The 16857-nt window shown below is 42.4% G+C and overlaps 1 protein-coding gene across 8 annotated transcripts in view; it reads left to right on the top strand.

Moving 5' to 3' along the window:
* The first annotated feature begins 1333 nt into the window (after positions 1 to 1333).
* The window catches only part of Erbin (erbb2 interacting protein), a 108594-nt gene continuing 93070 nt past the window's right edge, over positions 1334 to 16857 (top strand). For 6 of the 8 annotated variants that reach the window (XM_028883748.2, XM_028883792.2, XM_028883777.2 and 3 more), the window contains exon 1: positions 1334 to 1411. The gene's annotated coding sequence lies outside the window, so the exon portion shown is untranslated. Of the gene's footprint in view, positions 1412 to 1904; positions 1987 to 16857 lie in introns of those variants that run through there. The other 2 variants (XM_028883767.2, XM_028883758.2) reach the window with 2 other exon arrangements.

Consider the following 16857-nt stretch of genomic DNA (forward strand, 5'->3'; position numbering starts at 1 on the left):
GATCGGCCGCCGACGGCCCAGGCCTCCCTCGCGGGGTCGGGAGGCGTCGGCGGACCGGGGCCTGGGGTGGTGGGGTTAGGGGTGGTGGGGTGGGCGGGCCTCCCGCCGCGCGCCCCCCCCCCCGCCGCCGCCGACGTCGGCCGCGTCGACCCCGCGCGCGCTGACTGGCTCGCGCCGGCCTTCGCCGGGCTGTGCGCGTTGGGGGGCGCCCCCGCGGGAGGCCGCCCCGCCCCCGCCGGCCCCGCCGCCGCCGCCACCGCAGCCTCGGCTCCCGCCCCCCACACCCCCGCCTCAGCCGCCGGGGCGGTGGCGCTGTGGCCGCCCCGCGCGCGCGGCCTGTGAGGCAGAAACTCCCTCCACTCCCAGCCCGGCCCGGGTCCGCCTCCTCTTCCTCCTCCTCCTCCTCTCCTCAGCCTCGTCTCTCTCTCTCCCGACTCCGGTCTCCCGCGCGAGGGAAAAGGTGGCGCGGGGGCGCGCCACGCAGCCTCGGTTCCCCGGCGCTCGGGCCCGCGAGCTCCGGAGGAGACCCGCGCCGCCCCCGCCGCTGCTCCGGGGTGGGGAGGGAGGAGGACAAGGAGGACGGCGGCGGGAAGACCAAGAGGGTCCGAAGCGCGCGCGCGCGCGAGTGGCAGGCAGGGGCGGTGCGGGACGGACGGACGGACTCACACTCCCCATCCCATCCCACCACCCCCGACGGACGGACGGACGGACGGCCGCCTTGGAGCCTGCGCGGCCGGTCGGCTCCGGCTCGGGGCGGCGGGCGCAGGGCGCGGCCAGCGCGCTCGAGACAATACCCGCGCGGCGCGGCGCAGCGGCGGTGGGGGCGGCGGCCTAGTGCGGCCCAGGCCCGGGCCGAGCTCCGCGTTTCGCCGCGCCTCCTCCTCCCCTTCCTCCCCCCCCCGTCGGCCGCGCGTGGTCCCCGCGGCTCCGCTCGACTCGGGGCGGGCGAGCGGGCGGGCGCCGTCCCCTCCCCCTCGGAGGCGCGCCGCCCCGGGGTTCCGGGTTCCCGGGCTCGACTCGAGCTGGATCCTGCTTTTTTTTTTTTTTTTTCACCCAGGCAGGAAGTGAGTTTCGCACGGCAATTCCGGGCGGTGTCACGAGTGAAAAGTTTTTTTTTTTTTTTTTTTTTTCCTCCTCCCCTCCTTCGGCGGAGGACCGAAGAGTCCGGGCTGGGGAAAGTCCTGACACACAAGTGGGGAGCAGGAAGCCGGCCCGCACCCCAACCCCCACCGGAGCCGCCGCTGCCACCGCCGCTGCTGCCGCTGCTGCTGCTGCTGCTGCTGCGGGAGGAGGCAGCTCCACATCCGCCTCGCCCTCCCCGGAGCCTCGGCGGGGCCCCGAGCCACGGAGGAAGGGCAGGAAATCATGTCAAGCCGAGCCTCGAGACGGCTGCCCTGAGACACCCCGAGAGGTAATTTATTTTTATTTTTATTTTTAATGAAACGCGTCGAGCAGCCGCCAAGTTCGTGGGCCGGAAACGATACTTGGAGTCGGCTTCGCCTTGCCCGAGTTTGCCTCCCTTCTTTCTCTCGCGTCGGAGTGGCTTGGTCGTTTAGCAGCTGAAGGAAGGGTAGAACTGATTTGTTTTGTTTGCCCCGTCTACCGTCCGGATGCCTTTCTTTTTGAGACGGGCTGGTAAGAATGCGGTGGGACGAAAAGTTTTCAGCCATCGGAAGAAAGAGTGCCTTTGTTTCCGCGAAGTCCACAAGTTTTAGTGTTCCGGGACGTATACAGTGTATATTAAGTTGCTGAGTCTGGCAACTTTTGTTTCGGAAGAAAGTTTAAGTCTGGCTGCCCTGGAGAGATTGATTCGCTCCTCCGAGATGGCTGCCACATTTGTTTATGTTGGTGCCGATTGTTTTGGCTTTCGCGTTAATCCTACGTGGAGATCGTTGTGTTAAGGACACTTGTGTTTCTTTGGACTTTAGAACCCATCTGTCTGCCATTCTTGGTTGATTTTTCCGGACGGCTAAGGCACTAGTTGTCGTAAGTAATGTGCTCTTTTCAGTCCGGGGTCTACAGTGCTTGTTTGGTTGTTTGATTGGAGACCACTAGCTGCTAGATTTTTTTCTTGAAACTGGTGTTCTAGGAAGCAGAATGAGGTCGTAAAGATTATGGATAAAGACAGAGGAGGATATGGCTACAAAAACAAAGCAAAACCCCAAACACCTGCAAGTAGTTGATTGGCCAGGACCTGTATGCAGTTCCCACTAGGAACATAGTAAGGGGAGAGAGAGAAAACGCTTCAGGTTTTCAGGGGAGTCGCATTGTGAGAAAAAGCGGCGCTGTTTTGCAGTCGGATGGCCCTCATATTTTCGTGCTGGCCCATCTGTTTTTGTTTGGTTCTGCCTAATAAGTGAATAGGTACGGACTGTGCGAGCAGGAATTCGTGAAGCATGGCAGACATTCCACCAGTCAGACTTAGGAACACTTCTGAACCAAAGGGGGTCGTCTTCACGGGGAAAACTAGTTTGTTTGCAGTAAACCCGGCTGTCTTTCCTCCTAGTGTTGCAGTTGAGTGTCTTTTGAAGTTTAGTTGTCCCCCCCCCAAGTGCTTTTGTGGTAAAGGGAGGTGACAGATAATACTGTATTTTAAAATAAATATTAATTATAGGTAGAGGTAGTGTAAGCTTAAATTGATGTTTAATCACATGCTACCAAAATAATTACCAGAAACCCGAGGAAAAAGAGTTGACTTTCTTTGGTTGAGAGAGGAAAGGTAGATTTTAAAGATCAGGAGATTAAATTAGTTCACAGCTTGTTCTTGGCTGTTTCGCTTTTATTAAATGCATTTCAAAGAGAGAATCATTCCAGTATTTATATTGTTTTGTTATTAGGGCCTGGTCTCTGGAGTTTTTGTTTTCATTTTTATTTTATGGGTAAGACTTGTGAACCATCAAGTCATTCCTGTTAAAAGCCTGATTGCTTTATGAAGGAATTTAAAGTGCATAACTGGTGGACTGTATGATTTGGGGACATATAATTAGGCAGCAAAAGAGGTTATTCTTGAGCATATGAAAGAGGGGAACAAAATACATGACATTGAACTTGGGTTTCCTTTTATGGCTTCTGCTTGGCTTCAGAGCAGCAGCGCCTTAATAGAGCAAGTCTTGGAGAAGGAACTCTGCAGAGATGACACTCGGGTGGTTTTGTATGAAGTAGTATGACTCTTGAAAATGCCTACTTAACACCCCCACCCTTTGAAGAAGTAGTTTTGTTTTTCTTTTTGGAGAGAGTAATAGGTTTAGGTTTTGAAATGTTAAAAATGAGGTGTTCCACCTCTGAGCCTTTGTTCACCTTTGATTCCCCCTTTTCCTCAACAAGACGTTCATTCTGCAGTTTACTGAAAGTTAGGTAAATTTAGCACCAGATTAACTAATGAATTTTAGGTTCTATACTATTCTCAAACCAAATATTTTTGAAGTCTTGTTTAAAATGCAAAAAAAAAAAAGGTTTGAAAAGAGAGATTTCTTTTTAAAAAGACAGTGATTGAATTCTTTTTAAATGGTCTCAAATTTTACATATTTTCAGTGTTGTGCAAGGGAGGTTGTCCGTCGCGCCCCCCCCCTCCGTCTCCCCCTCCTTCATTAAATTGTGAGATAAAACGCTTTCAGCATAGTGTTTGCCTGTATGGCATAGAAAGGCTTGTTAATGAAGGTAATCTTGAACTTTCAACGCTCCACCTGATTCAGTATTATGATGCTTCCTTGCCGTTTAAGAGCAAGCTATTTTGAACTTCACATTCAAGAATGGAACAGTTTTTATTGTGTACTGTTTATTAACCAAGTGATAACTGTAGAGGCATTTTACATGGTAGTAAATCTATGAAATTTAGTTGTTTTAGATGCTTTTTATATTTTTTATTTTTGACTTTAAAAATACTTTATAGTGAACACTAGCTGCTAAGGAGCATACTTTAAATTTTTAGAAAATTAGGTACTTATTTGGGCATTTATTCGAAATAATTGTTTATTGATAATATGATTTTAGAGTTTAAGCTTCTTTTTGTTGTAGAATAGATTATTGCAATATTTACAAAATATTTAGGATTATACAGACTTCTAGTGATGTTGTAGAACACAAGTTTCTTTATAATTGTGTATTCAAAGTCTCTTTAAATACACCTACTTTGCTGCTTACATTTGAATCTTGACTCTTATTCATCCATTTGTGATGTTTTGTTTGTTGTTGAAACATCAACAACACAGGATGGCTTTCTCTTTTCCTCTTATGACAGTAGTGTTACACTTCCGTAACTGTTTCTAGTAGATAGTTCTTGAGTGCACATTATTTGTTCTTGCCATAGAAGATGTATCTATGAATTATATTCTGTAAAATCTACTTTTGAATTAGCTAGGGAAATTCCCCTTCACCTTATATTTCCTCTTCCCTCAGTACCTTTTGTCATTTACTCTTTATAGTACTCGTATTTTTCAGTTTTACATTTTTATCTTTTTCCTCAGTGTTTGGTTTCCTAATTTTAAAACCTGCTATTGTTCAACTTTTTCTTCTAATTTCTTTAATTTTTTTTAAATTAATGTTACTTGTTTATCCTGTTTTTCTATGTTTGCCAATTATTTAGGCTTTTTTTTTTTTTTTTTTTTTTTTTTTTTTTTTGCCTTGCCTTTCTTTCCCAAAGGTTCTTAGACCATGCATATCATTCCTCAAGTGTTTGACACATGAAACAGAAAAATTGATTTGATCAGTCTTTTTAATTCTGGTGTTTGCATTCCAACTGAGTGTCCATGGCAGTATTTTAATTTTTATTAGTGTACTGTTTTGTTTTTGTGCTGTTCCATCAGTTTTCTTGCTCTACCTCAGTGTCTGTGCAGTAGTCTTTCCAGGTTGTATATATTCTTGTGTCTTGACGTGCTTTATAAATGAGTGTGGAAGAGAATAGAAAATAACATCTAAAAATAAACTTAGTAAAATTAAGCTCTACTCATATGGAATGTATCTATGAGTTTAAGTATATATAGTATGTTTTTAGAAAACAACAAAATGACATTTGTGTAATAAAAATAGGTATAATAAAGCCTGTGAAGTTTATTCTTAGGGACACCCTTATTCAGATTTTTGTGCGTAGTAAACTATTTCTTTTTGTTGTGCTAGAAGGATTGAGAAAGGCACATTGACAGCACCATGAACTTACTACTAATGAGTATTGCAGTGAGAGAATGGGAAAATGGAAAGAAGATTGAATAACTTAGAAAGTACAGATATTCCTGTACTTAGGATGGGTTTGCATGCTGACAGACTGATCATAGCTGGAGCTAATCAGAATATGTTCAGAACACCACACCTACCATGTATGATGGCTTGGCCTAGACTACCTTACCCATGCTCAGAACACCTATTACAGAACACCTATTAATACTTCACTTGAGTGAAATCATCTAACACAAAGCTTAGCTTATTATAGTGTTTAGTTTCTCATGTAATTTATTGAGTACCTGTGTCATTATCCTCTATTCTCATGGCCTTTTTTGTGACTCCTGAGAAATATTGTAACCTTGGATTCCTGGTTGAGAAGTTTCTGCTGAGCGTGTATCACTTTCATGTATTATAAAGTGAGACAGCTGTAAATTGAACCTTGTTATTTTAGAGAGCAGTTGTAGTCTGAACCACTTACTTTGGGACAGAATGCCTTCTTTACACTTCATTTGCAGGTTGGAGGTGTCACTGTTGTAATGTGATATGATTATAAGAGATAGTAATAATCCTAAGTTTATATGGTGTTTTGATCTTAGAATTACCAATACTTCTATAAATTGAGAACCCCTAGGAGTTTGGGTTTGTGCCAGCTATTGATTACTATTCTGTTAGAAATTAAAACAAAATTTAAAAATATCAGTAAACCATTGCATGCTAACATTGAGCAAAAAGTGCAATTATTTTCCAAAACAAATACAGTTGTGACATGGTATCCATGGTGGATTGTTCCAGTTTTTTCCGTAACTATTTAGGCCCCTTATATAAAATGGTTTGGTAGTTGTATATAGTCTATCTGCTGAGACATGTTAAAGCCACTTCAGATGACTTGTAATACTAAATCCAGGGTAAATACTAAGTGAAAAGTGTAAAGTATTGCTTAGGAAATAATGACAAGAAAGAAAAGTCAGTACAGATGCCATTTTCCCCAATGTGGTTGAAACGAGGGATTTGGAGGACTGACTAATAAAACTTTAAAAAGAGGGTTGTGTTTGCATTTTCGCAAATTACTTATGTTGAGTTATGCAAAGGAGCTCAAATCTCATATATCAGTTTGTTCCATCTGTTGCAGTATGTTGTTTTGATAGATACATATGAAGAAAATCCACCCCATATAGTTGTTTCTAGAAAAGGGAAGACTCTTTAGATACTTATGGGATGCTCTTTGAGTTATGGAAGAATCTTGAGGCTTAATCTTTCAGCTTGCTCCTTGGTTTTCAATTCTTAATTTATTTTTGCAGTACAGTTTCTAAGAACTACCCCCGCCCAAGAAGTTGGTTTTTATTTTTCAGCTGTATTTTGGTCTACATGTAATTTAGAATCTCTGAGATATTACTTAATTATTTTAATATTGGTTTCTGTTTATTTGAACTTTGATGTTGGTAGATCTGTTATGCTTTTGGGCTTTATTCAAATAGTGTACTTTTGAGTCGATTAAGTAAAGTAAGCTTTACATGAAGCAAGCCTTGAAATACCTCTACAATGTATCTGATAACCTAGATGGCTGTTAAGTGACTGACAGGTAGGGAGTGTATACAGCATGGATGCACTGGAAAGGGGTAGTGTGAGCTTTTACTTAGAATCGTTTATTTTTGGAGTTTCCTACCAAATAGTTTTAGACTAGAGCTGACTTCACGTCCCTGAAACTGTAGTGTAGAACTGGGTAACCTGGACCCTCATATTGCACTTGACGTCACCTCCCTCCCCAGTCCTTGGTAGTCACAGATTGCCTTGTAGATGTATACCCTTTGCAGGCTTGTAAAATGGCTGCAGACTTTGTGAAAGTTTTCCCCGTGTTTGAAGGTTTTGGGGTGTGTATGTGAAAGATAGAGTCTAATGTAGTCCACACTGACCTCAAACTCAGTCTGTAGCCAGAGATGACCCTGACCTCCGGATTGACCCTCCTGTCTCCATCTCTTGAATGTCGTGATTACAGGCACATGTGTCACTGCTTGCTCGCAGGGCTGCTTTTATGTGACACTCGGGAACCGAGTCGGGGGCCTTGAACGTGTTCAGCAAATACTTTCATATGATACCTGAATTAGATCCCCCCAGTCCTTGTCTTAATTTTTTTTTTTTTAGATTTTTTTTTTTAAAGATTTATTTATTTATGGGGCTGGAGAGATGGCTCAGTGGTTAAGAGCACTGGCTGCTCTTCCAAAGGTCCTGAGTTCAGTTCCCAGCAATCACATGGTGGCTCACAACCATTTATAATGAGATCTGGTGCCCTCTTCTGGCCTGCAGGCAAACAATGTATACATAATAAATCTTTAAACAAAACAAAACAAAAAAACCCCCTGCTATTTAAAAAAAAAAAAAAAGATTTATTCATCATGTACACAGAAGAAGACACCAGATCTCATTACAGATGGTTGTGAGCCACCATGTGGGTGCTGGGAATCGAACTCAGGACCTCTGGAAGAGCAGTCAGTGCTCTTAACCTCTGAGCCATCTCTCCAGCCCCCCTTGTCTTAATTTTTGAGGCAGTGACAAGACATAAAAGTTGAATCCATTTGTTCTTTAACCTGTTCGAAAATAAATTGATCCTCCGATGCTTTATCACTCTGAAATACTTTCATGTTTATTTCTTATAAGGAAGACTATTTCACGTGGTCACATCATGTGACTATCGTAGTTAGAATTTAACACAAAAACTACCTTCTAAATCCTATCAGTTGTCTTTATGTGTTACAGTTGCTTGTCACTCTGTTCCTGCTGCCTGGAACAGTTTCTTTCAAGGCACTGATACATTTGAAAACTACAGGTTTCATTATTGTCTAGAATATTCCTTCATTTTCAGTTGTCTGATATTTTTCATGCTTGGTTCTTTTATTGGATTTCATAATTAGATTGTCATGATGAGCTCTTCAGCATCCTTATCAGAGATTTACACTCTGCTGTGTTCTCACAGCATCAGGTGCCAGGCAATTTTAGTTTGTCCGTTACTGATACTCCCCTTAAGTGACAAAGGTTGTGACTGCTAGACTTTTTTCAAGGTTTCTTACCCTATTTATAGCTAGTAATTTGAAGATAGGTGTTTTGAAACATTAAATATTTTCCTTCATTAGATTTTTAATTTACTTACATCTAAGTAGACTCGTGGTTTCCTGTTATATTCACAGGGCTATAATTCATTTTCATTAATTTTGATGTTCATTATTTTTAATGTAGGGCTGGTGATTGAGCATGGTAGGCTAGTCCACTCCCCTGGGCTCTGCTCCCAGCCCTCACGTCGTTACCGATGTGCCTAGTAAGGACTTTTTTAGTTGGCTTATTTTTTTAATTCATTAATTTAGAAAACAATTATGCTTTTTAGATATTCTAAACTGATCTGCTACTTTCTTGGTTGTTAAAGATTTATCTGTCTGTGTGTGGGGGAGTATGTACATACATGTGCAGGTGCAGAGGCCAGAAGGTGTCATTGTTTGGTGTCCTACTTTTTCATTCTCCACTTATTCCTTTGAGGCAGGTTTTCTCCCTGAACCTGAAGCTTACGTCTTTTTTTTCCCTTCTAGGCTGGAATCCAGCAAGCCTTAGCAAGCCTCCTATCCCTGCCCCCCACCCCCCCAGGATGGACTCACAGGCTTGTGCAGGATATCCGACTTGTTCTGTGGGTACTGGGATCTGAACTCCAGGCCTCATAATTTATGTTGCAAGTGCTTTTAATCCTTGAGACATCTCTCCAGGCTCTCCTTGGCTATTTTAAGAGGAAAGTGGTACTTAGGGATTTCTGGGTACTTGTATTTATTACTCTTAGGGTGCTGCTGCCCCAAGCCTTCCAGTGTACAGAGCAAGGGAATCTTTCTTATAAACACACACTTATTTGTATTTGTATCTATGTGAGAAGACCATGAGTTTACAATAACACTGGTTCTAATCTACACAAACAGATTTTTCAATTATTTAATTGCTTTACTGGGAATCAGACTTGGGCCTCTACCTGTATCTCTAGTTCTCTTTTTGCTTTGTATTTCAAAAAAATGTTTTACTAAGTTGCCTAGGCTAGTCTTGAACTCACTCTGTAGCAGTATTTCCGCCTCAGCTTCTTCCATGTCCCCCCTACTCAGCAGTGAATTACAGACCTCTGTATCACTAGGCCCTGCTCATTCTTGTTTGTCTGTCTTTGTCCAGGAGTATTTATAACCTCTGACAGTAGAAAGTAGTTTCTCTCTCTCTCTCTCTCCCTGTCTCTCTGTCTGTCTGTCTCTGTCTCTGTCTCTGTCTGTCTCTCTCTCTCTCTCTCTCTCTCTTCTCTCTCTCTCTCTCTCTCTGTGTGTGTGTGTGTGTGTGTGTTGGGGGAGGAGAAGGAATTAAGGCAACTCGTTTTAAAATGACACTCTGAACTTGAAGTGCATGCTTGCACAGGCTAAGTGATCTTTCTAAGCGGTATCCAGCCTGAATTCTTACTCTTACTGTTGCCCTTTGGCTAGTTCCTTGTAGAGATAATTGTTATATTCTCTGTCAATGCGGTGATTTTGATACATCTATGCTTTTTTTGGGGGGGGGGATTAATTGTGTTTGGGGAAGCCAGAGCAGTAAGTCCAGTGTCTGTTTATCTCCACCTTATTGACTTGAGATGGGGTCTTTTTTTTTTTTAAGATTTATTTATTTATTATGTATACAGTATTCTGTCTGCATGTATACCTGCAGGCCAGAAGAGGGCACCTGATCTGATTATGGATGGTTGTGAGCCATCATGTGGTTGCTGGGAATTGAACTCAGGACCTCTGGAAGAGCAATCAGTGCTCTTAACCTCTGAGCCATGTCTCCAGCCCGAGATGGGGTCTTTTAATGAACTGGAAACCCACCTTGACTAGACTGGCTGGCAGGGAGCTTGTAGCATCTGTTTCCACCCCAGTGCTGGGATATGAACACACATGCTTGCAGAGCAAGTACTTTCCACTTCGGGAGCCTTTTCCTAGACCCTGTACCATGTTGAAATCTGGTGTTTTATGTCATTCCCAAAGTTTGGAGCATACCTAATACTGATACCCTTGGCTCTCAGACCATAGGTCAGTTCTAAACTTTGGAGTGAAGGTGTTTACATGGGGATCCCTATGAGAAACTTGTAATCTAAAAATGAGTCTTGTCATACTGTCATCTACCCCAGAATTAATAGATTGGCCTTTCCTATCCTTGGAGAATTTGAACCTGGTTTGAGGGACATACCAAGATAGCCTGATGTGAGTAGATCGGCTTTTAGACTTGAAGGAAAGGCCCACCAAGCATCCTGAAAGTCTCTCATGGACTCTTTAGGTGCTCTGTGATCTCTGGGGACTTAATGAAATGTGGTTTATTGTTTTGGTTATTGTGTGTTAGGAGGGGGCTCTACATAGTAGATATTGTCTGATATGTCATAGGTAAGAGAAAGCCATTTCAAAACCACAGTCCATACTAGTCATCTCTTCTTTTTAAAGGCAAGGAGCAAACAAGCAGACTTTGTTCTCTCTCTACTATTACTAGTGTGTATGTGTGTGTGTCTGTGTGTCTGTGCACGCGCGCACATGCAAGTACCACAGTGAGCATGTGAAGGGCAGAGGACCACTTGTGGGACTTATTTCTCTCCTTCTACCATGTGGGCTCTGACTTTGTGGCAAGTGCTACTGAGCCTATTAACCCACCCCTTAGCAGTCATCTGTAGTCATAGCCTTTACCATTGTTCTTAGTTATTGAAATCATTTCTAGTTTTACCAGTTTTGTCCCTTTTTTTTTTCCGGGAAGGGGGAGATGTTTTGTTTATTCTTTTTCTTTTCTTTTCTTTTCTTTTCTTTTCTTTTCTTTTCTCTTCTCTTCTCTTCTCTTCTCTTCTCTTCTCTTCTCTTCTCTTCTTTTCTTTTCCTTTTCTTTTCTTTTTTTTTTCTTTCTGTGTAGCCATGGCTGTCCCATATTCAAGGCAAGCTCTTTATCAGCTGGGCTGTATATCTGCAAACCCCCACAGGAGGATTTTATTGCTGCCTGGGGGCTTCCATTGAACTGTTTGACACTTGATTTCTCTGCATCATCAGCTGTGAAAATAAGCAAACGGAAACTTACTAAACTCTGATATTTATGGAGAAACAAAGATCCTTGGGTTGATTCTTTTTTCTTTCCTTTTTTAAAAAAATTTTTTAAAAAAATTTTTGAGACAGGGTTTCTCTATGTAGCTTTGTGCCTTTCCTGGAACTCACTCTGTAGACCAGGCTGGCCTCGAACTCACAGAGATCCGCCTGCCTCTGCCTCCCAAGTGCTGGGACTAAAGGTGTGTGCCGCCGCCGCCACCTGACTTGGTTGATTCTTTCAATAAGAGTTGGTTCCTTCTGTCTCTGTGTTTAAAGAAATCTTCAGTCATTTGAGAAGGACCTTTTGAATATTATTTCGGTACTGACTCTTTCTCTCAAAAAAAAAACAAACCCAAAAACAACAACAACAAAACCAGCCCCCCAACCAACTGTTTATAAACATTTTCCTTGAACCCCTATTTTTTTTTTTTTTTGATTAAAAAAAAAGGAAGCTGTCAGCTCAGTAGAGGAAGTGAAGTTCTGGGGATAATTTAGTTTATCAGTAACATTAAGTAAGATTGGAAATATAAATCCAGTTTTCCCAACTCCATTGCTTTCACCCTTATATTAATATTTCTTTAGAATAATACTATTTCCTAAAGATTTAAATTAGTACTAGAGAGATAATGTTGGGGTTCACATAAGTCAGGGAATTCTGGATTAATATACTTTTTTTGACAAATGTTAATTTGTCATAGATGGTAGTTTTTAAATTTTAGAAATAACTGGAACACAGTTCAGTTTTACAAGAAATGTTAGTATTAATATTTGAGCCAGTAAGTTCCATAGAGAAGTTTATCTTAAAGCAGTATGTAGCTCTGCAATATGATTTCAGATTTTTGTTTTTCCACATACACATAAGCTCTCTGTGTAGTTTCAAGTTTGCAAAAAAAAATTGCCATTAGATGAAGTACCATGCTGTCTTTCCATTTCCCATGTTATTAGCGTCTTGTGTTCATGTGGCACATTCCTTGGAATTGATGAGCTAATAATGATACATTATTACTAACCAGAGTTCATTGTTTATTGTAAACTTTGCTCTGTGTGTTATACTGTGGGTTTTTGACAAAGATATAATAGCTTCTATTATATAATGACTTTTACTATTTTACTGAGAAGAGTAGCAGTAATGTATTCAGTGATGTGGCCTAAATGGAAGGCTGGTGGCATTGATACTTGGGATGGCCATGAGGAATGGTAATACTTGGTTACAAGACAGGTACTTTACCTGAGATCCAGTTGTATTTTATTGACTCATATATGAATGTGTATTACCAATGTGAAAGTTACCTGTAGTTTTGAAGAAATAAAATAATAAACATTTGGTAATTTCTATCTGGAAAGTTGAAATTAAACATCAGCTTGTTTTATTTCTGAGAAGTAGGAAAATAATTCCAGATCAAGTGAAAGATCCATTTAAAAACAATTTATCAATTAATCATTGACATAGTCTCACAAAGTAGCTGAAGCTGGACTCATGATCCTGAGTGCTGAGATTTTAGGCTTGCGGTCCTATGTTCTGCTGTGAAAGCTCAGTTTCTTTATCTACAACTGTCAACTTCTAGGTAATTTCTACTTGGTTCAACTCAAGTACCATAGTTGTCACTGACACATCTTCCCAATATTTACAGAGTGCCCCGCTCCCAGAATTTTCCTCTTCAGTTTTCTTACTATGGTAAAATACACGTAAAATTCACTCTGATCTTCCCCCTCCCTCAAAGATAGAAAGGAAACTTTATTCAGGCAGTTGTGCAGATTAAAAAGGGATACTTTGTCAAGATTGACAGCGGGCCACGTGAGTTAAGGGCTGATGTTGAGGCTTTTTGAGAAAGCCTAAGACAGCTCAAGCTGTCTTGGACTTATGCGTATCTGAGGGCTGACTTTGAATTTCTGGTCTTCTGGCCTCCACCTCTCAACAGCTGGGATTACAGGCGTTCAGCCTCATTCCTGGCTCCATCATTTTAGAGTGTGCAGTTTAGCCTTACATAGTACTGTTGTATACCTTTCTCCATTCATCCGTCTCTGATACTCTTGGTCTGCTCACTCAGTCCCTGATAACTGCTATTTTACTTTATGTCTGTATTATTTTTGATTATGTGGTGGTATTTTAGTATAATATCCTTAAGGTTTGTCTACAATATACCTGATACTAGAATTTCCTTGACCATGACCAAAGCAATTTCTAGAGAAAGAGTTTATTCAGGCTTAAGGTTTGTGCTGGTTAGTTGTTGTTAGTTGTTGTTTGTTGTTGCCAACTTGACACAAGCTCGGGTCCTTTGGGAAGAGGAACCTCATTTAAGAATGTGCGCCATCAGATTGCCTGTGGGCAAGTCTGTGCGCACATTCCTAATTAAAGATTGATGTGGGAGGGTCCACCACACTGAGGGCAGTGCCACCCTTGGGCAGGTGGTTCTGGGCTGTATAAAAAGGCAAACTGAGCAAGGCAGTAAGCAGTGTTCCTCAGTGGCCATGGCAATTAGAGAATACAAATAAAACAACTTAAATTTCATCTTCCCCAAGTCAGAATAGCTATGATCAAAAAGAAAAAAAAAATCAACTGTGGGCAAGGGTTGGGTGAAAGGGGACCCTCATTCACTGTCAGTGGAATTGCAAACTGGTTTTGCTGCCAGTTTGAAAATCAAGTATGGAGAATTCTCAAAAAGCTAAAAATAAATTACCATATAGCCCAACTATACCACTGCTTGCCATATACCCAGAGGACTCCATACCCTACTCCACCAATACTTGCTCAGCCATGTTCATTGTCTATTCACAATAGCCAGGACAGGGAAACAACCTATGTCTGTCAACTAATGAATAGATAAAAATGTGATACATATACGTGATGGAATACGACTCAGCCGTAAAAAATAAAATCATGGAATTTACATGTAAATAGGTGGAACTAGAAATATTACATTGAGTGAGGTGACCCGGCCCAGAAAGGCAAATGCTAGAGGTTCTCTCGTCTATAGTTCTTAGCTCCAAACTTTGAGATGTGAATACAGAACCTGGAGTAACCTGGGAGATAATGGGTGGTGCTGGGGGGAATAGAAAGACACAAATTGGCCGGGTGTTGGTGGCGCACGCCTTTAATCCCAGCACTCGGGAGGCAGAGCCAGGCGGATCTCTGTGAGTTCAAGGCCAGCCTGGGCTACCAAGTGAGCTCCAGGAAAGGCGCAAAGCTACACAGAGAAACCCTGTCTCGAAAAAACCAAAAAAAAAAAAAAAAAAGAAAGACACAAATTGAAAACAGGACAGGGGAGGCATTAGGAGGAAGGGAGGGAGGACAATACAGAAGGAAAAAAGGGGAGGAGAAACAAACAGCACTAAGGATGTTTGAAAAAGACGTAAGTAATCATACCTTATACTTACGTAATAGTCTATATGTGTCTTAAATGAAGCTATGCCATTGGGCTGACAATGCTCCCTCCCAGAACCATAAACTAACAAAACAAAACCCCAGTACCAGGCATCAGAAACCTGATGGTGGTTTGAATGAGAACGCACCCTCCCCAATCTTGGGCATGTGAACAATTGGTTCCCAGTTGGTGGCACTGTTGGGGAGGCAGTGTATCACTGGGGATAAACTGAGATCACTTGGAGTTCATCCATTGAGTGGTGTTGTGGTTGAGGATGTGAGCACTCGGTTTTCTAACCCTGGCGCCATGCCTGCTGGTTGTTGCCTTCTGCCGTGAGGGACTCTCACCCTCTGGAGCCGTCCATGGCTGGTTTGCTTTCCATCGCTGTGAGAAAACATTGCGGCCAAAAGCAACTTGGGAAGGAAAGGGTTTATTTCGGTTTACAGTTGTCGTCCATTGTGAAGGGAAGTCAGATCAGGAACTCAGGGTAGAGACTAGGAGACAAGAACTAAAGAAGTTTTGCCGTGAGATCCTGTGTACTTTTTACTCAGTTTATCTTAGTGGTACTGTATTGCAGAATTACAGTTCCATGGCAGCATTTAGTTTTTAATGGCTGCACAGAGAATCCCTGTCTTGAAACACACACACACACACACACACACACACACACACACACACACACACACACACACACGAGACAGAGGCAGGCGGATCTCCATGAGTTCAAGGCCAGTCTGGGCTACAGAGTGAGTTCCAGGAAAGGTGCAAAGCTACACAGAGAAACCCTGTCTCAGGACTGAGTCTCTCCCCCCCCACCCCCTTTGAAACAGGCTGTCCATGTAGTCCAAGCTTTCCACCAGTTTGCTGAGACAGGGTCTCTTGCTGGGACCTGTGGCTCTTTGATATGGCTAAACTGGCTGGCCAACAAGCTCCAGGGGTCCCCTGTCTACTTCCCCATGGCTGAGGATATGCGCTTCACTGACTGAACTATTTGCTCAGCCTTTCTAGTTAAATATTTTTATTATTTTTCATGTCTGTGTGTGGTTGTATTTTTCATGTATGTTTGTGCACCACTGAGTGTATGTGAGGGTCAAAGGACAATCCATGGATTTGAGTTGGGTTCTCTGCTTTGATCATGTGGGTTCTGTGGATTGAACTCAGTTCACAGGCTTGGCCTCAAGTGCCTGCCCCTGCTGAGCCATCTCACCAGCTTAGTAAGTAGAGATTTCATCACAGTTGTGTGACATACACATGCTGTTCATACCTTGGGATAGTTCTCCTGTGTTATAAATTTCGGATGACAGCACCATAGATGTAATTTGTAGTTGTGAATCTGCATTTCTTTATATCTTTTCTACTTACGTATATCCTGTCACTTGGATTTCAGCATTCAAAACCATGAGCTTAGCCATGTGTGGTATTACATTCCTATACTCTGAACATTCAAGAGGCTGAGATGGGAATACTGCAAATTTGAGACTATCTGGACTACATAGTGAGAATTTCTGTCCATCTGCCTCTCAGCTACATTGTGGGTCTCTCCTTCTGTCTCTATCTCTGTGTCTGTGTGTCTGTCAGGCACACACACACACACACACACACACACACACACAGTGCACATGCCAGACAAACCTATCTTGAGCTAAGTAAACCGCTTTTCATTAAAAAGTACCAATTTTAGACATTTTATAGCATTGGAAAATCGACTAATATATTTATTTATTTGAAATGAAAATCCTAGGTAGTTTAATCTTCCAAACTACATACAAGGTTTAAAAGGGAGAGGGTAACCTATTTTTCTACTAACTAGAACATAGAATAGACAGCAGTACTATTGTTATAACCATATACTTTGCCATGATCACATTTAGAAATGTCATTAAGTTTTTCTGGGGGGTGGGATGGGGTGGGGGTGTTTAGACATGGTTTTTCTGGTAGCCCTGGCTGTCCCGGAACTCACTCTGTAGACCAGCCTGGCCTAGAATTCAGAGATCCCAGAGATCTACCTGTCTCTGCCTCCCAAGTTCTGGGATAGAAGGCATGTGCCAGTCACCTCCCAGCTGTCATGAAGTAGTTTAAAGGTGCATGTTAGTATTCTGTAGAGAACTTGAAAAAATCAATGCCCCACTCCTTCTAAAATTAAATAGATACCTACAGCAGTTCCACTCCCACCTGCCCAAGAGAACTGAAAACATGCAGTTAAAATATGTTGGGAGTAGCTATATAGTTCCTGAGTGACTGAATTC

This window comes from Peromyscus leucopus, chromosome 11, assembly GCF_004664715.2.
Source record: "Peromyscus leucopus breed LL Stock chromosome 11, UCI_PerLeu_2.1, whole genome shotgun sequence".
NCBI classification, from domain to species: Eukaryota; Metazoa; Chordata; class Mammalia; order Rodentia; family Cricetidae; genus Peromyscus; species Peromyscus leucopus.